This window comes from Rhipicephalus microplus, chromosome 5 (assembly GCF_043290135.1).
Source record: "Rhipicephalus microplus isolate Deutch F79 chromosome 5, USDA_Rmic, whole genome shotgun sequence".
NCBI lineage: Eukaryota > Metazoa > Arthropoda > Arachnida > Ixodida > Ixodidae > Rhipicephalus > Rhipicephalus microplus.
Genome location: NC_134704.1, coordinates 164,763,030 through 164,779,911, shown reverse-complemented (window position 1 = coordinate 164,779,911; position 16,882 = coordinate 164,763,030). Strand labels below are relative to the sequence as shown.

The window sequence follows — 16,882 nt, the reverse complement described above, 5'->3', positions numbered from 1 at the left end:
GTCGACAGAAGGCCGTGCAAAACATGCTACCGCGTATGTGCGAACGGCGACCCTGAACGGACTCGGAGGCGCAACGGTAGTGCGTCTGACTCCAGATCAGAAGGTTGCGTGTTCGAATCACGTTCGGGTCAAATTCTCTTTTTTTACTATTTTCATCTATCTGTCTATCTACTTATTTGTCTGTCTACAATGACTTGTCCCTTTACCTGTGTTTCATCGACACAAGGCCGATCAAAACATGCTACCGCGTGTGTGAAAACGGCTACACTAAGTGGACTCGGTTGCGACACGGTAGCACGTCTGACTCCATATCAGAAGTTTGCGTGTTCGAACCACGTCCGGGTCAAGTTCTCTTCTTTATTATTTTCATCTATCTGTCTATCTACTTATTTGTCTGTCTACAATGACTTGTCTCTTCACCTGTGCTTCATCGACAGAAAGCCGAGCAAAACATGCTACCGCGTGTGTGCGAAGGGCAACCCTAACAGCGGACTCGGTGGCGCAACGGTACCAGGTCTGACTCCATATCAGAAGGTTGTGTGTTCGAATCACGTTTGGGTCAAATTCTCTTTTTATTATTTTTATCTCTCTATCTATCTACTTATTTGTCTGTCTACAATGACTTTTCCCTTTACTTGGGATTCATCGACAGAAGGCCGAGCAAAACATGCTACCACACTTGTGCGAACGGCTACCGTAAGCGGACTCGGTGGCGCAACGGTAGCGCGTCTGACTCCAGATCTCAAGGTTGCGTGTTCGAATCGCGTCTGGGTCAAATATACCTTCTTATTATTTTCAACTGTCTGTCTATCTACTTATTTGTCTGTCTACAATGACTTGTCTCTTTACCTGTGCTTCACGAGAGAAGGCCGAGTAAAACATGCTACAGCGTGTGTGCGAACGGCTTCCCTAAGCGGACTCGGTGGCGACACAGTAGCACGTCTGACTCCAGATCAGAAGTTCGCGTGTTCGAATCACGTCCGTGTTAATTTCTTTTTTTATTATTTTCATCTATCTGTCTATCTACCTCTTTGTCTGTCTACAATGACTTGTCTCTTTACCTGTGCTTCATCGACAGAAGGCCGAGCAAAACATGCTACCGCTTGTGTGCGAACGGCTACCCTAAGCGGACTCGGTGGCGCAACTTTAGCGCGTCATACTCTAGATCAGAAGGTTGCGTGTTCGAACCATGTGCGGGTCAAATTTTCTTTTTGTTATTTTTATCTGTCTATCTACTTATTCGTCATTCTACGATGACTTGTCTCTTTACCTGTGCTTCATCGACAGAAGGCCGAGCAAAACATGCTACCGCGTGTGTGCGAACGGCTGCGCTAAGTGGACTCGGTGGCGACACAGTAGCACGTCTGACTCCGGATCAGAAGTTCGCGTGTTCGAATCACGTCCATGTTAATTTCTTTTTTATTATTTTCCACTATCTGTCTCTCTACTTTTTTGTCTGTCTACAATGACTTGTCTCTTTACCTGTGCTTCCTCGACTGAAGGCCGTGCAAAACATGCTACCGCGTGTGTGTGAATGGCTACCCTAAACGGACTTGGTGGCGCAACGGTAGCGCGTCTGACTCCAGATCAGAAGGTTGCGTGTTCGAATCACGTCCGGGTCAAATTCTCTTTCCATTATTTTATCTATCTGGATATCTACTTATTCGTCTGTCTACAATGACTTGTCCCTTTACTTGGGATTCATCGACAGAAGGCCGAGCAAAACATGCTACCACGTTTGTGCGAACGGCTACCCTAAGTGGACTCGGTGGCGCAACGGTAGCGCGTCTGACTCCAGATCTGAAAGTTGCGTGTTCGAATCGCGTCTGGGTCAAATCCTCCTTTTTATTAGTTTCAACTATCTGTCTATCTACTTATTTGTCTGTCTACAATGACTTGTCTCTTTACCTGTGCTTCATTGACAGAAGGCCGAGCAAAACATGCTACCGCGTGTGTGCGAACGGCTACCCAAAGGGGACTCGGTGGCGCAACTTTAGCGCGTCATACTCCAGATCAGAAGGTTGCGTGTTCGAACCATGTGCGGGTCCAATTCTCTTTTTTGTTATTTTTATCTGTCTATCTACTCTTTTGTCTGTCTACAATGATTTGTCTCTTTACCTGTGCTTCATCGACAGAAGGCCGAGCAAAACATGCTACCACGTTTGTGCGAACGACTACCCTATGCGGACTCGGTGGCGCAACGGTAGCGCGTCTGACTCCAGATCTGAAGGTTGCGTGTTCGAATCACGTCTGGGTCAAATCTTCTTTTTTATTATTTTCAACTATATGTCTATGTACCTATTTGTCTGTCTACAATGACTTGTCTCTTTACCTGTGCTTCATCGACAGAAGGCCGAGCAAAACATGCTACCGCATGTGTGCGAATGGCTACCCTAAGCGGACTCGGTGGCGCAACTTTAGCGCGTTATACTCCAGAACAGAAGGTTTTTTGTTCGAACCATGTGCGGATCAAATTCTCTTTTTTGTTATTTTTAATCTGTCTATCTACTTATTCGTCATTCTACAATGACTTGTCTCTTTACCTGTGCTTCATCGACAGCAGGCCAAGCAAAGCATGCTAACATGTGTGTGCGAACGGCTACCCTAAGCGGACTAAGAGGCGCAACGGTAGCGCGTCAGACTCCAGATCAGAAGGTTGCGTGTTCGAATCACGTCTGGGTGAAATTCTTTCATTTATTATTTTCCACTATCTGTCTATCTACTTATTTGTCTGTCTACAATGACTTGTCTCTTTACCTGTGCTTCCTCGACTGAAGACCGTGCAAAACATGCTACCGCGTGTGTGTGAATGGCTACCCTAAACGGATTCGGTGGCGAAACAGTAGCGCGTCTGACTCCCGATCAGAAGGTTGCGTGTTCGAATCACGTTCGGGTCATATTCTCGTTTTTAATAATTTCATCTATCTGTCTATCTACTTATTTGTCTGTCTACAATGACTTCTCTCTTTACCTTTGCTTCATCAATAGAAGGCCGACCAAAACATTCTACCACGTGTGTGCGAACGCCAACACTAAGCGGACTCTGTGGCGAACCGGTAGCGCGTCTGACACCAGATCAGAAAGTTGCGTGTTCGAATGACGTCCGGGTCAAATTCTCTTTTTTATTATTTTCATCTGTCTATCTACTTATTTGTCTGTCTACAATGACTTGTCTCTTTTCCTGTGCATCGACAGAAGACCGAGCAAAACATGCTACCGCGTGTGTGCGAACGCCTACACTAAGTGGAGTCGATGGCGATACGGTAGCACGTCTGACTCCATATCAAATGGTTGCGTGTTCGAATCACGTCTGGGTCAAATGATTTTTTTATTATTTTCATCTATCTGTTTATCTACCTATTTTTCTGTCTACAATGACTTGTCCCTTTACCTGTGCTTCATCGACACAAGGCCGAACAAAACATGCTACCACGTGTGTGCGAAGGGCAACCCTATAAGCAGACTCGGTGGCGCAACTTTAGCGCGTCATACTCCAGATCAGAAGGTTGCGTGTTCGAATCACGTCTGGGTCAAATTCTTTGTTTTATTATTTTCCACTATCTGTCTATCTACCTATTTGTCTCTCTACAATGACTTGTCTCTTTACCTGTGCTTCATCGACAGAAGGCCGAGCAAAACATGCTACCGCGTGTGGGCGAACGGCTACCCTAAGCGGACTCGGTAGCGCATCGGTAGCGCGTCTGACTCCAGATCAGAAGGTTAAGTGTTCGAATCACGTCCAAGTCAAATTATCTTTCTATTATTTTCATCTATCTGTCTATCTACTCTTTTGTCTGTCTACAATGACTTGTCTCTTTAGCTGTGCTTCATCGACAGCAGGCCAAGCAAAACATGCTAACACGTGTGTGCGAACGGCTACCCTAAGCGGACTCTGAGGCGCAACGGTAGCGCGTCAGACTCCAGATCAGAAGGTTGCGTGTTCGAATCACGTCTGGGTGAAATTCTTTCGTTTATTATTTTCATCTATCTGTCTATCTACTTGTTTGTCTGTCTACAATGACTTGTCTCTTTACCTGTGTTTCATCGACAGAAGGCCGAGCAAAACATGCTACCGCGTGTGTGCGAACGGCTACCTTAAGCGGACTCGGTGGTGCAACTTTAGCCCGTCTGACTCCAGATCAGAAGGTTGCGTGTTCGAACCATGTGCGGGTCAAATTCTCTTTTTTGTTATTTTTATCTGTCTATCTACTTATTCTTCATTCTACAATGACTTGTCTCTTTACCTGTGCTTCATCGACAGAAGGCCGAGCAAAACATGCTACCGCGTGTGTGCGAACGGCTGCGCTAAGTGGACTCGCTGGCGACACAGTAGCACGTCTGACTCCAGATCAGAAGTTCGCGTGTTCGAATCACGTCCGTGTTAATGTCTTTTTTTATTATTTTCATCTATCTGTGTATCTACCTATTTGTCTGTCTACAATGACTTGTCTCTTTACCTGTGCTTCCTCGACTGAAGGCCGTGCAAAACATGCTACCGCTTGTGTGTGAATGGCTACCCTAAACGGACTTGGTGGTGCAACGGTAGCGCGTCTGACTCCAGATCAGAAGGTTGCGTGTTCGAATCACGTTCGGGTCAAATTCTCGTTTTTATTATTTTCATCTATCTGTCTATCTACTTATTTTTCTGTCTACAATGTCTTCTCTCTTTACCTTTGCTTCGTCGACAGAAGGCCGTGCAAAACATGCTACCGCGTATGTGCGAACGGCGACCCTGAACGGACTCGGAGGCGCAACGGTAGTGCGTCTGACTCCAGATCAGAAGGTTGCGTGTTCGAATCACGTTCGGGTCAAATTCTCTTTTTTACTATTTTCATCTATCTGTCTATCTACTTATTTGTCTGTCTACAATGACTTGTCCCTTTACCTGTGTTTCATCGACACAAGGCCGATCAAAACATGCTACCGCGTGTGTGAAAACGGCTACACTAAGTGGACTCGGTTGCGACACGGTAGCACGTCTGACTCCATATCAGAAGTTTGCGTGTTCGAACCACGTCCGGGTCAAGTTCTCTTCTTTATTATTTTCATCTATCTGTCTATCTACTTATTTGTCTGTCTACAATGACTTGTCTCTTCACCTGTGCTTCATCGACAGAAAGCCGAGCAAAACATGCTACCGCGTGTGTGTGAAGGGCAACCCTATAAGCGGACTCGGTGGCGCAACGGTACCAGGTCTGACTCCATATCAGAAGGTTGTGTGTTCGAATCACGTTTGGTTCAAATTCTCTTTTTATTATTTTTATCTCTCTATCTATCTACTTATTTGTCTGTCTTTAATGACTTTTCCCTTTACTTGGGATTCATCGACAGAAGGCCGAGCAAAACATGCTACCACACTTGTGCGAACGGCTACCGTAAGCGGACTCGGTGGCGCAACGGTAGCGCGTCTGACTCCAGATCTGAAGGTTGCGTGTTCGAATCGCGTCTGGGTCAAATATACTTTTTTATTATTTTCAACTGTCTGTCTATCTACTTATTTGTCTGTCTACAATGACTTGTCTCTTTACCTGTGCTTCACGACAGAAGGCCGAGTAAAACATGCTACAGCGTGTGTGCGAACGGCTTCCCTAAGCGGACTCGGTGGCGACACAGTAGCACGTCTGACTCCAGATCAGAAGTTCGCGTGTTCGAATCACGTCCGTGTTAATTTCTTTTTTTATTATTTTCATCTATCTGTCTATCTACCTATTTGTCTGTCTACAATGACTTGTCTCTTTACCTGTGCTTCATCGACAGAAGGCCGAGCAAAACATGCTACCGCGTGTGTGCGAACGGCTACCCTAAGCGGACTCGGTGGCGCAACTTTAGCGCGTCATACTCTAGATCAGAAGGTTGCGTGTTCGAACCATGTGCGGGTCAAATTTTCTTTTTGTTATTTTTATCTGTCTATCTACTTATTCGTCATTCTACGATGACTTGTCTCTTTACCTGTGCTTCATCGACAGAAGGCCGAGCAAAACATGCTACTGCGTGTGTGCGAACGGCTGCGCTAAGTGGACTCGGTGGCGACACAGTAGCACGTCTGACTCCGGATCAGAAGTTTGCGTGTTCGAATCACGTCCATGTTAATTTCTTTTTTATTATTTTCCACTATCTGTCTCTCTACTTTTTTGTCTGTCTACAATGACTTGTCTCTTTACCTGTGCTTCCTCGACTGAAGGCCGTGCAAAACATGCTACCGCGTGTGTGTGAATGGCTACCCTAAACGGACTTGGTGGCGCAACGGTAGCGCGTCTGACTCCAGATCAGAAGGTTGCGTGTTCGAATCACGTTCGGGTCAAATTCTCGTTTTTATTATTTTCATCTATCTGTCTTTCTACCTATTTGTCTGTCTACAATGACTTCTCTCTTTACCTTTGCTTCGTCGACAGAAGGCCGTGCAAAACATGCTACCGCGTATGTGCGAACGGCGACCCTGAACGGACTCGGTGGCGCAACGGTAGCGCGTCTGACTTCAGATCAGAAGGTTGCGTGTTCGAATCACGTCCGGGTCAAATTCTCTTTTTTACTATTTTCATCTATCTGTCTATCTACTTATTTGCCTGTCTACAATGACTTGTCCCTTTACCTGTGTTTCATCGACACAAGGCCGATCAAAACATGCTACCGCGTTTGTGAAAACAACTACACTAAGTGGACTCGGTTGCGACACGGTAGCACGTCTGACTCCATATCAGAAGTTTGCGTGTTCAAACCACGTCCGGGTCAAGTTCTCTTCTTTATTATTTTCATCTATCTGTCTATCTTTTTCTTTGTCTGTCTACAAGGACTTGTCTCTTCACCTGTGCTTCATCGACAGAAAGCCGAGCAAAACATGCTACTGCGTGTGTGCGAAGGGCAACCCAAAGGGGACTCGGTGGCGCAACGGTAGCGCGTCTGACTTCAGATCAGAAGGTTGCGTGTTCGAATCACGTCCGGGTCAAATTCTCTTTTTTACTATTTTCATCTATCTGTCTATCTACTTATTTGCCTGTCTACAATGACTTGTCCCTTTACCTGTGCTTCATCGACACAAGGCCGATCAAAACATGCTACCGCGTGTGTGAAAACGGCTACACTAAGTGAACTCGGTGGCGACACGGTGCACGTCTGACTCCATATCAGAAGGTTGCGTGTTCGAACCACGTCCGGGTCAACTTCTCTTCTTTATTTTCATCTATCTTTGTATCTACTTATTTGTCTCTCTACAATGACTTGTCTCTTCACCTGTGCTTCATCGACAGAAGGCCGAGCAAAACATGCTACCGCGTGTGTGCGAAGGGCAACCCTATAAGCGGTCTTGGTGGCGCAACGGTACCACGTCTAACTCCAGATCAGAAGGTTGTGTGTTTTAATCACGTTTGGGTCAAATTCTCTTTTTATTATTTTTATCTTTCTAATAAAAGAAAGAATTTCACCCTGACGTGATTCGAACACGCAACCTTCTGATCTGGAGTCAGACGCGCTACCGTTGCGCCACCGAGTCCGCTTAGGGTAGCCGTTCACACACACGCGGTAGCATGTTTTGCTCGGCCTTCTCTCGATGAAGCACAGGTAAAGAGACAAGTCATTGTAGACAGACAAATAAGTAGATAGACAGAGAGGTGAAAATAATAAAAAGGAGGATTTGACCCAGACGCGATTCGAACACGCAACCTTCAGATCTGGAGTCAGACGCGCTACCGTTGCGCCACCGAGTCCGCTTAGGGTAGCCGTTCGCACAAACGTGGTAGCATGTTTTGCTCGGCCTTCTGTCGATGAATCCCAAGTAAAGGGAAAAGTCATTGTAGACAGACAAAACAGTAGATATCCAGATAGATACAAATTATAAAAAGAGAATTTGACCCAAACGTGATTCGAACACACAACCTTCTGATCTGGAGTCAGACGTGGTACCGTTGCGCCACAGAGTCCGCTTATAGGGTTTCCCTTCGCACACACGCGGTAGCATGTTTTGCTCGGCTTTCTGTCGATGAAGCACAGGTGAAGAGACAAGTCATTGTCGACAGACAAATAAGTAGATAGACAGATAGATGAAAATATAAAAAAAGAGATCTTGACCCGGACGTGGTTTGAACACGCAATCTTCTGATATGGAGTCAGACGTGCTACCGTATCGCCACCGAGTCCACTTAGTGTAGCCGTTTTCACACACGCGGTAACATGTTTTGATCGGCCTTGTGTCGATGAAACACAGGTAAAGAGACAAGTCATTGTAGACAGACAAATAAGTAGATAGACAGATAGATGAAAATATTAAAAAAGAGAATTTCACCCGGACGTCATTCGAACACGCAACCTTCTGATCTGGAGTCAGACGCGCTACCGTTGCGCCACCGAGCCCGTTCAGGGTCGCCGTTCGCACATACGTGGTAGCATGTTTTGCACGGCCTTCTGTCGACGAAGCAAAGGTAAAGAGACAAGTCATTGTAGACAGACAAATAGGTAGATAGACAGATAGATGAAAATAATAAAAAAAGAAATTAACACGGACGTGATTCGAACACGCGAACTTCTGATCTGGAGTCAGACGTGCTACTGTGTCGCCACCGAGTCCACTTAGCGCAGCCGTTCGCACACATGCTGTAGCATGTTTTGCTCGGCCTTCTGTCGATGAAGCACAGGTAAAGAGACAAGTCATTGTAGAATGACGAATAAGTAGATAGACAGATAAAAATAACAAAAAAGAGAATTTGACCCGCACATGGTTCGAACGCGCAACCTTCTGATCTGGAGTATGACGCGCTAAAGTTGCGCCACCGAGTCCGCTTAGGGTAGCCGTTCGCACACACGCGGTAGCATGTTTTGCTCGGCCTTCTGTCGATGAAGCACAGGTAAAGAGACAAGTCATTGTAGACAGACAAATAAGTAGATAGACAGATAGTTGAAAATAATAAAATAGAAGATTTGACCCAGACGCGATTCGAACACGCAACCTTCAGATCTGGAGTCAGACGCGCTACCATTGCGCCACCGAGTCCACTTAGGGTAGCCGTTCGCACAAACGTGGTAGCATGTTTTGCTCGGCCTTCTGTCGATGAATCCCAAGTAAAGGGACAAGTCATTGTAGACAGACAAATAAGTAGATATCCAGATAGATAAAAATATTAAAAAGAGAATTTGACCCAAACGTGATTCGAACACACAACCTTCTGATCTGGAGTCAGACCTGGTACCGTTGCACCTCCGAGTCCGCTTATAGGGTTGCCCTTCGCACACACGCGGTAGCATGTTTTGCTCGGCCTTCTGTCGATGAAGCACAGCTGAAGAGACAAGTCATTGTAGACAGACAATTAAGTAGATAGACAGATAGATGAAAATAATAAAGAAGAGAACTTGATCCGGACGTGGTTCGAGCACGCAAACTTCTGATATGGAGTCAGACGTGCTACCGTGTCGCAACCGAGTCCACTTAGTGTAGCCGTTTTCACACACGCGGTAGCATGTTTTGATCGGCCTTGTGTCGATGAAACACAGGTAAAGGGACAAGTCATTGTAGACAGACAAATAAGTAGATAGACAGATAGATGAAAATAGTAAAAAAGAGAATTTGACCCGAACGTGATTCGAACACGCAACCTATTGATCTGGAGTCAGACGCGCGACCGTCGCGCCACCGAGTCCGTTCAGGGTCGATGTTCGCACATACGCGGTAGCATGTTTTTCACGGCCTTCTGTCGACGAAGCAAAGGTAAAGAGAGACGACATTGTAGACAGACAAATAAGTAGATAGACAGATAGATGAAACTAATAAAAACAAGAATTTGACCCGAACGTGATTCGAACACGCAACCTTCTGATCTGGAGTCAGACGCGCTACCGTTGCGCCACCAAGTCCGTTTAGGGTAGCCATTCATACACACGCGGTAGCATGTTTTGCACGGCCTTCAGTCGAGGAAGCACAGGTAAAGAGACAAGTCGTTGTAGACAGACAAATAGGTAGAGAGACAGATAGTGGAAAATATTAAAAGAAAGAATTTTACCCAGACGTGATTCGAACACGCCACCTTCTGATCTGGAGTCTGACGCGCTACCGTTGCGCCACCGAGTCCGCTTAGGGTAGCCGTTCGCACACACGCGGTAGCATGTTTTGCTCGGCCTTCTGTCGATGAAGCACAGGTAAAGAGACAAGTCATTGTAGACAGACCGCTAGGTAGATAGACAGATAGATGAAAATAATAAAAAAGACATTAACACGGACGTGATTCGAACACGCGAACTTCTGATCTGGATTCAGACTTGCTACTGTGTCGCCACCGAGTCCACTTAGCGCAGCCGTTCGCACACACGCGGTAGCATGTTTTGCTCGGCCTTCTGTCGATGAAGCACAGGTAAAGAGACAAGTCATTGTAGAATGACGAATAAGTAGATAGACAGATAAAAATAACAAAAAAGAGAATTTGACCCGCACATGGTTCGAACACGACACCTTCTGATCTGGAGTATGACGCGCTAAAGTTGCGCCACCGAGTCCGCTTAGGGTAGCCGTTCGCACACACGCGGTAGCATGTTTTGCTCGGCCTTCTGTCGATGAAGCACCGGTAAAGAGACAAGTCATTGTAGACAGACAAATAAGTAGATAGACAGATAGTTGAAAATAATAAAAAAGAAGATTTGACCCAGACGCAATTCGAACACGCAACCTTCAGATCTGGAGTCGGACGCGCTACCGTTGCGCCACCGAGTCCGCTTAGGGTAGCCGTTCGCACAAACGTGGTAGCATGTTTTGCTCGTCCTTCTGTCGATGAAGCACAGGTAAAGAGACAAGTCGTTGTAGACAGACAAATAAGTAGATAGACAGATAGATGAAAATAATAAAAAAGAGAATTTGACCCGAACGTGATTCGAACACGCAACCTTCTGATCTGGAGTCATACGCGCTACCGTTGCGCCACCGAGTCTTTTTTTTTCTTTATTGCCTGTTTTCGGCTCACGTAAACAATACACATATTAACAGATAATTACACAACACAATCCAAAACATTGTAAAAACCGTGGCTCAAATGATGTGGCGACGCATCTGTTAAAATGTTTTTATCGTCTATAGTAATTCGACGCGCGGCAACCATTCTGGGGTGAATTCCTGCAACTTTTGTTCATCCACAATATTTCTTATATACTCTTTGAAGTACTGGGTGGGTGCTCGTGCATCTACATCAAAGTGCATGGCTGCCATCCTGGATTTCCAAATGCTATGAAGAGCCCTAAGCATTATCATATCATATGGGGTACCGTCGTCACTTTGTATTTGCAAATAGCGGATGCCATGTGCATCAATGGGGAAATCTTTTTTTATCGTGCGCTGGAGCATGTCCCAAAGAAAAACAGCATCCCCGCTGTCAATGAATACATGCTCAATTGTCTCCTCCTTTCTGCATATTATGCAATGCGTGCCCCAAGAAACGTAAAACCCCTTTGCAGCCATCCAGGTTTTGACGGTCAGCGTACCGGTATGTAATTTAAAAAAGAAATTCTTAGCACCTGGCGATATTTTCATCGCCTTGACGCGCTTTAGTACAGTGTGGCCATGGCATACATTGTAAAGGGACCGATACAAAGGCACTGGTAAAAACACATCACATAGGTCCTTGTACAACTTTCTTTGTCGGACTTGACTCAAGTATTCAAGTGAAAACCGCACTGACAGAAACCTACAAGGAAGTACCACTTCGCGGAGAAAGCCATAAACACCACCAGGTACGCTGCAGGTTGATACAACCATGTTAGGCAAGTGTTGCCCAAGGCGAAGTTGACAGACAGTGCGAAGGAATGGGTTGTCGACGTCTCTAAAGAAACAAAATCGATTGACTACCTGTCTTAAAAACAAATGCGACAAGCCCAGTCCTCCATTTCGCACTCGAAGAAATAAATTGGTCCGACTCGATCTTTCCCAAGACGATTCCCACACAAAGACAGCGAACACACTGTGAATTTTTTGGATGTTTACCCTTGAACAATGTAAGACTTGTAAGATATACCAAATTTTACTCACTAAGAATATGTTGCAAACTGTGGCTTTAGAAAACATAGACCAATTCCAGCCATTCCACTTGTTCACTCTTTCCCGCAGGTTATCCACTTGGCTCCTCCAGTACGAGTCACTGTCTTTGTAGCATTCGAGGGGGGCACTCAAGTATTTCACCCGTGTCGTAACAAACCTTATGCTGGCAAAACTGTCTGGGGTTTCTGCCCAGTCACCGTGCCAAAAGCCAAGGCATTTTCCCCAGTTTACAGCACTGCCACTTGCAGCACAGAAGTTAGTAACGCTTTTGACAGTATCTGCTATGCTGTCAGAGTCCGCGCAAAAAATGGCAATATCGTCCGCATAAGCCAACAGTCGGACTTCAACCTCGTGCAGCTTTAACCCACGGACACAGTCATTCTCTATGACACTCAAACAAAAGGACTCTATGTACAAACAAAACAATAGTGGTGAGAGAGGACAACCCTGACGGACCGAACGCTTGACTGGGATGCGCTTCCCCACCACCTTGTTAACGATTAGCCACGTTGAGCAGTCTCGGTACGCCATGACAACCCCCTCTTTGATTGTTTTCCCTAAATTCACATAATCTAGGATGCACAGCAGAATTTCATGAGGCACCCTGTCAAAAGCCTTCTCGAGGTCGATTTGCAGCATTGCGACTCGCGCACCAATAGCGTCGCAACATTCGAGGATGCTCCGGGCTGCGTGTATATTCGTGAGGATAGTTCGACCTTTAATGCCGCACGTCTGATGCGGCCCCACGAGCTCCGTAATGACTGTTTGCAACCTTTTAGCTAGCATTTTCATGAATATCTTGTAATCTCCATTAGTGAGGCAGATTGGGCGGTAAGAATTTACTCTGCGCAGTGCAACGGGGTCTTCCGAATTTGGTATAAGAAGAGTGTGAGATGATGAAAAGGACGGGGATAATATTTTCAGCTCGAATGCCTCATTATAAACGTCGGCTAAGACTGGTGTTATTTCAAACTTGAAACACCTATAAAAGGCGGAAGTCAGACCATCAGGGCCAGGCGATTTCCTGGGATGCATACTTTCAATAGCACTGTTAACTTCCTCTTCCGAAATGGGTTCCTCCAATATTTCTTTTGTATTATTGTCAAGCTTTGGCATCAGCGGTAAAAAATCTTTTTTAAAACGATCGACATCAACTGAGCTGGCGGCGAATAAACCAGTGAAGTGCTCAAAGAAAGCACGCTCGATAACATCTGCGTCATCGCTGATTTCAACCTCGTGTTCAATTTCTGTTATCTGATTACGACGCGCATGCCACTTTTCTGAGCCCAACGCCCTTTTTGACGGTGCTTCTGCCGTTATCAGTCGCTCGGCTCTTGCCCGAACCATAGCACCGCTGTATCTTTCGACATCGAACCGCTCAATTTTACTTTTCAACGCGCGAATATCTTCAAGAAACATGCCGGGCATTCTACATTCTTCGAGGAGCAATTTTTCCACGTTTCTGCGCATGAGCTTTTCTTCTGCTCCTTTTTCTCTGCTTATAGCGCTCGAGCGTTCCAAAGCCTTCAATTTAACGACCTGCTTGAAGTTCTCCCAATTTTCTCTAAACGTGTTTTTACTGCGAACTTTCATTTTTTCAATTTCCGTCATTACTTCTTCCATAAATTTTTCATCACTCAGCAGATTCGAATTCAATTTCCATAGTTGCCACTCGAAGGCCCTTTTCGTTTCTTTCGTGCTGGCTACTACAAAGCTTACCAAGCAGTGGTCACTAAATGAAACGGCGTTAACACGGTATTCCTTGCAAAGCGGTACCAATTCTACACTCACATACGCCCATTCTAGTCGGGCATGGCTGGCTGCCTGAAAGTGGGTGTACTGCATAATCCGGCCACCACCGAGACATTCGGCCACATCCTCCAAACCATGCTCTCTTACTGTATCGCTTAAGACAGCCGTACTTGCATCCCTGTAATGTCGTTCGCTAGTTTTGTCTTTGGCTGAAAGGACGCAGTTGAAATCGCCAATAATGATTAGGAGCCCATTACATTTGGTATACTGCTTTAGTTGTTCAAAAAATATGCGTCTTTCGTCAGTGACAGTCGGTGCGTACAAGCATATTACGAGCCATTCCAATCCCGAAAACAAAAGATCACAAACAATGAGCCGACCAGACGGACATGACGTTGAGGCTTCTACTTTAGCATTCCGACTCTGTCTGACGAACAAAACGCAACCAGAAGTACCTATGGCATGGCTAACTATAACAGAATACCGCGGCAAGAATTGGCGCACCACGCCCCCAGTTTCATCGTCGCCATGGACTTTAGTCTCTTGGACTGCCAGTATGTCAAGGTCGAGGTCACTTACTAGCCGATAAAGCTGACATTGTTTTCTCCGTGAGGCCAGGCCACGCACATTTAAAGTGGCCACACGGATTGAATTTTCTATTTGCACCATTGTAAGGCTACGAAAAACCCAGGGGCATGGCGCTTACCTTACAACTGCGATTCCTTCCTGAACGCCTTGTCCCAGTACAGTCCTTAAGTTGGCGAAGGCGGCGTTTCCGCCGTCTTGCGCTCTGACGAAATGTTTGGCCGTGGCCAGATGATAGGCCGCCGAGCGGGAGTCGTTTTGGCGGGGGGTTCGTCCGGCGAGGCAGCAGTGGTGCCCTTGTCTTTTTTCCCTTCGTCACGGGGACGCTTCCCCGTCACAGTGCCACTGTCGCTTTCAATCCCAGTCATTCGTTCAGCCTCGGAGGGGGTCTCGTCTGCTGAGCCAAGACACGTGTCACCGGTGCTGCTTGCATCCACCTTTTCACTGCTTTTTCCTACGCCTTCGTATGGAAGCCCGGCGGCGGGCTTACCTGGTGCTTCACACACGCCCTCTTCTTCATGGCATGACGACCCATCTTCCACAGCAGAGTTTGGGTTAACTCCTGCTGTTTCTTCCGAGTCTGCTTCGTCCATGAGGTGCTCCAGTGCATCACTTTCCTGCGCTGGTCCGGTCACACTGGCATATGTCTTCGCGCAGTCGTCATCTTCGTGGCCGAAGCGGCGACAACGACTGCAGCGGGGTACTCGGCAGTCGCGACGTATGTGACCGGTACTCTTGCACCGTAGGCACAACGGTGCACGGCCCTGAACGACAACGAGAGTCAGCTCTCCGGCAATCTTGAGCTGGTGCGGAATGTCATCCACCTTGACGTCGGAGTGCAGCTTTAGTCCCACAGACCGCGTCGTTGAGCCCTTTTCTGTGATGCCCGGTGCTCGCCACTTCTCCCGTTTCACTTCGAATACTTTCCCATAGGGAGTCAAGGCAACACGCACGTCTTCGTCGGTCACGCCGTGCAGCAACCAGTGAAGCTTCAAGCGAACCTCGCGGTTATTTGGGTCAATGAGAACACATAGGCGATCCTTTACCTTCACATCGACGGCGGAGAGCAACTTCCGAGCAGCCTCAGCACTCGTCAGTGTCACAGCCCATACGTGGTTCATTTGATACGCCCCCAACGCAAAAACGTCGTCGAGCGCACCAAGCTTGGCCAAAGTGTCCCGGTAATCTTCGACGCGGTAAGGCCGGGCTCTCGGTTCACCATGCATGAAAACAGTATTCGCAGCGATGTGTCCGGAAGGCAGATTGGGCAAAATCACCTGATAATCGTCGGCGCTAGGCGCAAAAACCCTGTTACCACGGCCCGGTCGGGCCACTGATACCGCTCCATCGGAGCCGAACATTCCGCGACCGTATCGCTCGAAAGCCGGAAGTGGAATGACGTTGCGCCACCGAGTCAGTTCGAGTAGCCATTCACACACACGCGGTAGCATGTTTTGATCGGCCTTGTGTCGATGAAACACAGGTAAAGAGACAAGTCATTGTAGAATGACGAATAAGTAGATAGACAGATAGTTGAAAATAATAAAAAAGAGGATTTGACCCAGACGCGATTCGAACACGCAACCTTCAGATCTGGAGTCCGACGCGCTACCGTTGCGCCTCAGAGTCCGCTTAGGGTAGCCGTTCGCACACACGTGTTAGCATGTTTTGCTTGGCCTGCTGTCGATAAAGCACAGGTAAAGAGACAAGTCATTGTAGACAGAAAAAAGAGTAGATAGACAGATAGATGAAAATAATAAAAAAGAGAATTTGACTTGGACGTGATTCGAACACTTAACCTTCTCATCTGGAGTCAGACGCGCTGCTGATGCGCCACCGAGTCCGCTTAGGGTAGCCGTTCGCACACACGTGGTTGCATGTTTTGCTCGGCCTTCTGTCGATGAAGCACAGGTAAAAAGACAAGTCATTGTAGACAGACAAATAAGTAGATAGACAGATAGTTGAAAATAATAAAAAAGAGGATTTGACCCAGACGTGATTCGAACACGGAACCTTCAGATCTGGTGTCAGACGCGCTACCGTTGCGCCACCGAGTCCGCTTAGGGTAGGCGTTCGCACAAACGTGGTAGCATGTTTTCCTCGGCCTTTTGTCGATGAATCCTAATAAAGGAACAAGTCATTGTAGACAGAAAAATAAGTATATATCCAGATAGATAAAAATAATAAAAACAGAATTTGACCCAAACGTGATTCAAACACACAACGTTCTGATCTGGAGTCAGACGTGGTACCGTTGCGCCACCAAGTCCGCTTATAGGGTTGCCCTTCGCACACACGCGGTAGCATGTTTTGCTCGGCCTTCTGTCGATGAAGCACAGGTGGAGAGACAAGTCATTGTAGACAGCCGAATAAGCAGATAGACAGATAGATGAAAAGAATAAAGAAGAGAACTTGACCCGGACGTGGTGCGAACACGCAACCTTCTGATCTGGAGTCTGACGCGCTACCGTTGCGCCTCAGAGTCCCCTTAAGGTAGCCGTACGCACAAACGCGGTAGCATGTTTTGCTCGGCTTTCTGTCGAT

At 46.7% G+C, this 16,882-nt stretch overlaps 18 non-coding genes across 18 annotated transcripts; 10 read left to right on the top strand and 8 right to left on the bottom strand.

Moving 5' to 3' along the window:
- The first annotated feature begins 59 nt into the window (after nt 1-59).
- On the top strand, nt 60-131 carry TRNAW-CCA (transfer RNA tryptophan (anticodon CCA)). Its single transcript has one exon. It is a non-coding gene; the product is annotated as a tRNA-Trp (tRNA).
- A 572-nt stretch (nt 132-703) lies between these two features.
- Nucleotides 704-775, top strand: TRNAW-CCA (transfer RNA tryptophan (anticodon CCA)). Its single transcript has one exon. It is a non-coding gene; the product is annotated as a tRNA-Trp (tRNA).
- A 775-nt stretch (nt 776-1,550) lies between these two features.
- Nucleotides 1,551-1,622, top strand: TRNAW-CCA (transfer RNA tryptophan (anticodon CCA)). The gene has a single exon. It is a non-coding gene; the product is annotated as a tRNA-Trp (tRNA).
- Nucleotides 1,623-1,762: 140 nt separating this feature from the next.
- On the top strand, nt 1,763-1,834 carry TRNAW-CCA (transfer RNA tryptophan (anticodon CCA)). Its single transcript has one exon. It is a non-coding gene; the product is annotated as a tRNA-Trp (tRNA).
- A 352-nt stretch (nt 1,835-2,186) lies between these two features.
- On the top strand, nt 2,187-2,258 carry TRNAW-CCA (transfer RNA tryptophan (anticodon CCA)). The gene has a single exon. It is a non-coding gene; the product is annotated as a tRNA-Trp (tRNA).
- Nucleotides 2,259-3,675: 1,417 nt separating this feature from the next.
- Nucleotides 3,676-3,747, top strand: TRNAW-CCA (transfer RNA tryptophan (anticodon CCA)). Its single transcript has one exon. It is a non-coding gene; the product is annotated as a tRNA-Trp (tRNA).
- A 778-nt stretch (nt 3,748-4,525) lies between these two features.
- Nucleotides 4,526-4,597, top strand: TRNAW-CCA (transfer RNA tryptophan (anticodon CCA)). Its single transcript has one exon. It is a non-coding gene; the product is annotated as a tRNA-Trp (tRNA).
- A 142-nt stretch (nt 4,598-4,739) lies between these two features.
- TRNAW-CCA (transfer RNA tryptophan (anticodon CCA)) lies at nt 4,740-4,811 on the top strand. The gene has a single exon. It is a non-coding gene; the product is annotated as a tRNA-Trp (tRNA).
- A 571-nt stretch (nt 4,812-5,382) lies between these two features.
- TRNAW-CCA (transfer RNA tryptophan (anticodon CCA)) lies at nt 5,383-5,454 on the top strand. The gene has a single exon. It is a non-coding gene; the product is annotated as a tRNA-Trp (tRNA).
- Nucleotides 5,455-6,229: 775 nt separating this feature from the next.
- On the top strand, nt 6,230-6,301 carry TRNAW-CCA (transfer RNA tryptophan (anticodon CCA)). Its single transcript has one exon. It is a non-coding gene; the product is annotated as a tRNA-Trp (tRNA).
- Nucleotides 6,302-7,414: 1,113 nt separating this feature from the next.
- On the bottom strand, nt 7,415-7,486 carry TRNAW-CCA (transfer RNA tryptophan (anticodon CCA)). The gene has a single exon. It is a non-coding gene; the product is annotated as a tRNA-Trp (tRNA).
- Nucleotides 7,487-7,628: 142 nt separating this feature from the next.
- TRNAW-CCA (transfer RNA tryptophan (anticodon CCA)) lies at nt 7,629-7,700 on the bottom strand. Its single transcript has one exon. It is a non-coding gene; the product is annotated as a tRNA-Trp (tRNA).
- Nucleotides 7,701-8,271: 571 nt separating this feature from the next.
- Nucleotides 8,272-8,343, bottom strand: TRNAW-CCA (transfer RNA tryptophan (anticodon CCA)). Its single transcript has one exon. It is a non-coding gene; the product is annotated as a tRNA-Trp (tRNA).
- Nucleotides 8,344-8,908: 565 nt separating this feature from the next.
- TRNAW-CCA (transfer RNA tryptophan (anticodon CCA)) lies at nt 8,909-8,980 on the bottom strand. Its single transcript has one exon. It is a non-coding gene; the product is annotated as a tRNA-Trp (tRNA).
- Nucleotides 8,981-9,765: 785 nt separating this feature from the next.
- TRNAW-CCA (transfer RNA tryptophan (anticodon CCA)) lies at nt 9,766-9,837 on the bottom strand. Its single transcript has one exon. It is a non-coding gene; the product is annotated as a tRNA-Trp (tRNA).
- Nucleotides 9,838-9,979: 142 nt separating this feature from the next.
- TRNAW-CCA (transfer RNA tryptophan (anticodon CCA)) lies at nt 9,980-10,051 on the bottom strand. The gene has a single exon. It is a non-coding gene; the product is annotated as a tRNA-Trp (tRNA).
- Nucleotides 10,052-10,829: 778 nt separating this feature from the next.
- On the bottom strand, nt 10,830-10,901 carry TRNAW-CCA (transfer RNA tryptophan (anticodon CCA)). Its single transcript has one exon. It is a non-coding gene; the product is annotated as a tRNA-Trp (tRNA).
- Nucleotides 10,902-16,323: 5,422 nt separating this feature from the next.
- On the bottom strand, nt 16,324-16,395 carry TRNAW-CCA (transfer RNA tryptophan (anticodon CCA)). The gene has a single exon. It is a non-coding gene; the product is annotated as a tRNA-Trp (tRNA).
- Nucleotides 16,396-16,882: the final 487 nt, after the last annotated feature.